Raw genomic sequence first — 4,027 nt, 5'->3', positions numbered from 1 at the left:
AGTACCAACGATGCTCGTAATGTTGTCTTATTCGTGGTTGATCCCTCGAGCATACACCATTACATCTTTGGTCTGACCAATGCTATCACTTGTTCACTTAACTATGGAATTCCTTTTAAAAGGAAACCTAGATGAATTGTTGTTGTTCCCATTGACAACATCCTTGTCTTCTCCATAATTTTGCTGAACATTAAGTTAGTGTTGGAAACTTTTGAAGCATTTGTTCATGCTAGCTCATGAAGCATATGTTCGGATGTAAGAAGTGACTTCCTCTAGTTCGTGTGCATTTGATGCAGGGTGCCGCCGTGAACTCGAGAAAGTCAATGTTGCTTCCTCTGGAATCATCGCAAGTCAGTCATGCACATGTGCGAAGAATTCTGTGGTTTGAAGACTTGCAACCTTCAATCTATATGTATCCCTAGCACACCAAGCCACTGATTGATTTGTTCAAGGAGAAGAAGTTCCTTCTTAAGAGTATACCTTATGCAAGGACTTCGTTATCCACGGTGATGGTTTCCAACCAGAACTCGGTAGTGTTTTATTGTAAGACTACCATGTGATCATGTTTGTCTGAGACCACATGTTCACACGTGCGTAGCAGAACCAGCTCATGTTTTGGAGCTTGCTATCGTAGTTCATTCCCCGAGAATCTCGCAACGTCATCTCGTCGAATTGTGTTGCAAACTTTCATTTTTCCTCCTGGACTCGATGAGCCTGGAATATCCTGACACCAACCAGATCTGAGTCTCAGGCAGATATGATGGTTGGAATATTTCCCAAGAACTATAATATTGGTCCCTCGATAACCGGTAAAGTGGATGTCGTGGCCAACACACCCAGCCGGAAGACCTATTATTGTAGTATCTTGTTTGAGGAAGTTGGCCACCTCCCCATAAGGATTTCGTAGGATTTACCTCCGTAACTGTTCCTTATGGATTCTATTGCTCCCGAAGTCCGACCTTTACTTGATGTTCTAGTTATCAAACCATATCTATGAATGGGTTACACTAGCACGTCAAGGAGAACATTAGAAGCGGAGTGCTAAATGTCTCTCGGTCGATCATCCAGATTTTGTTTCCTTGGCCTCGCTAGGGTGAAATCTGAGTTGATGTTATCTTCCTATGCATCTGCATCGTCCATCGTTGTGCATCATGGTGGTATGTTGTGTTGCCAGGATCCTTGACACGGATGTTGGTAAAACCTTGATGATTATGGAAATGCTCAAGTTCTTGAGAGCACGCACAAGCGCTACGTGTTACCATCGGCTCTAACTGGATTCCTCTCAGTTTCCTCGGTTATGCTATAACCATTCCAATAGTGGGATAACTCTCTATTGTTGAGCCTCTCCCCAGTTACTAGAATCATTCCCAGCATTTGCATTTTGTTCCCAGCTTGCACCGCCAATGTGCCATTCTACCATGGGTCTCTTCCATTTCCGGTGGTAAGTAAAAATCATCCATTGTGTTGTCTTCAACAAGGTAATCCACATCATCCAAGTCCGAGTATGCCATTCTACCGAACCCCTCTAAATGATCGATTATGATTTGCCTTAAGCTGGTATAAAGAGTTTCAATGATCTCTGAATCAAAGGTAATTCTTTTTGCCACTTAGGGTAATAATCTACGAATCACCCTCCTCCAGGATGTTTCGTCGTGGTATCATAGCAACTCAACTCCTCGCTACATGGACAATCGTTTACCACCTTCTTAAGTGTGGAATTATTGTCTACCTAGTGAACCTTCGTCATCCGTTTCTTTCCACCCCTCTTGATGTGTATCTCGTGTCTCAACCCGAGAGATGGTCCTATGTCTCATTCCGTGAGTTGTTCGATCTTCGAGGAGATCGACCCTTCTAGAGTCTTCTTCCCTCCATGTCATGTTGACAGGATTTCTCAGAGCAAGACTTCAAGACAATGATGGTGATCGAATCAACGTTCCTATGAAGTGCAACCTGGATCGTGAAGATTGTGCTAGTTTGCGCTCCCCCTTCACCTTACCCTACGCTTGAATCTCGGGACGAGATTTTTGTTTAGTGGGGGTGAGCTGTCACAGCCCCAGATCAGCCCTTGTTTGTTTTTGTTTTAGCATCTATGCAACATGTTTAAATTTTATGAAATTTGAAATGGGGATGACCAAGCCCTAGCACCAAAGCATTGCAAATAGGTTCAACTTCAAAATATTCTCACAGAACCCAAATTGGTTTGCAAAAATGTTCATGATTACTGGAAAAGGGTGAAAACCATATCCAGAGATGATGGATATTTTTCCAAGACATTTTTGGATTTTTTGAATAAACCATATTGTATTTGACTTTGGGAATTTAAATACTATAAATAATTTAAATGTTCAAATAAATGTTGGAAATTGTTAAGGGTCACTGAAATAATTCAGAAAGCACCCATAATTATTTCCAGGATTTTATAAAATGATTTGATATTTTAAATCAAATCAAAAACAAATTGCAGAAATAGAAAAGAGAAACAGAACAGAAATAAAAGGGAGAGAAGGCCACCTGGGCCACTTACCTGGCGCCACTTACCTGGCCCAGCTCCATCTGGCCGGCCCAGCCCACCTCCTCCCCCTTGTCCTCTTCCTCCTCTGCCAGGAGGACGAACAGAGGCGAGGCGTGGCGCGCGCCGACGCTGCCTCGGCCACCTCCTGCTTCCCCTGGCCACCTCCTGCTTCCCCTGGCCGCGTGGATGAATGCCTCGGTGTCGTCCCGATCCGCCCGACCTCTCTCACTCTTCCCCTGCTCCCTCTCTCGCCGTTTCCCACCTCACCGAACACGCTCGCCGCCGCCGACGAGCTCCCTCGTGGCCACCGGCCACCCCTAGCCTCGCCGATGCGCTCAAAGGCTCCGCCTCGACCCCCTCCTTCCTCCCCACCGACCCACGGCCCTCCGGAAGCCCTGCAACGCCGCCACCATCGCTGTTCCGTCGCCGGCCACTGAAGCTCACCGCCGTCGATTCGTGACGTCTGGCGCATCCCCGAGCCCACTGAGCCACCCTGCTGCCCCCCTGTGAGCTTACCGTCGTTTCCCCTCACCTCTCTCTCTCGCGCGCGCCCTGTAGCCGCCGCCCCACGAGCACCCGAAGCCGCCGTCCGCCATGGCCGGCGAGCTCCGTGCCCCGAGCACCTCTGCCTCGCATAGCAGCTCCGACATGCTCCTGCCGCCCTTTAGGTGCTGCCTAGCACCTCCGTTCACCCACCTATGAGCTGCAGCACCACACCCGCACTTAGCCGAGCTCCGGCCGCCGCGGAAGTGGACGCCGCCGTCGATCTGAGTCGTCTCCGGCAACCCCACTAGCACCAGAGGACGCGGACAAGGCTCGGGGTTCCAACGGTGCCATCCGCGCCTCGATCCGTGGCCTGTGCTGCGATTCCGCGCATCGCCGCCGTCTCGGGCCTCGCCGGCGTCATGTCGCCGGTGGATTAGCCCCGGTTGACCAGGGATTTGACCCCCCTGGGTCACTGACGTGTGGGCCCGTCCCCTGCTAACTCTTGGTTAAGATAATAACTAATTTTAACTAAGACACTGACTCACTGACACGCAGGGCCCACAGGTCAGTTTGACCTGGACGGCGCCCGTTGACCTGCTGAGGTCAGCATGAGGTCATGCTGACGCAATAATTCCTTTCTGGAATTAAAATAAATTAGGAAATGATTTATAATTCCAGAAAATTATATAAACTTCAATAAATCATAGAAAATTAACCGTAACTCCAAATTAAATAATTTATATATGAAAAATTATCAGAAAAATTCAAGGAATCCATCTGTACCATTTACATGCATGTTAGAACAACTTATCACTACTGTTTAGGGCAAATGAAGTGAATGACATTTAAATAACCACATATGGAGTTTGAATTTGAATCTTGGATTCAAACCAACTTCATTTAATCTGGTTTTAGATGCATTAGCCCAAAACACATTCATTTTGCCATGTCATGATCATGCATCATATTGTGCATTGCATTGATTGTGTTCCCTTCTGTGTTGCCGGTATTTGTCCCCTCTCGATAGAC

This window comes from Triticum dicoccoides, chromosome 7A (genome assembly GCF_002162155.2).
Source record: "Triticum dicoccoides isolate Atlit2015 ecotype Zavitan chromosome 7A, WEW_v2.0, whole genome shotgun sequence".
Classification (NCBI taxonomy): domain Eukaryota; kingdom Viridiplantae; phylum Streptophyta; class Magnoliopsida; order Poales; family Poaceae; genus Triticum; species Triticum dicoccoides.
This window is presented reverse-complemented; position numbering follows the sequence as displayed.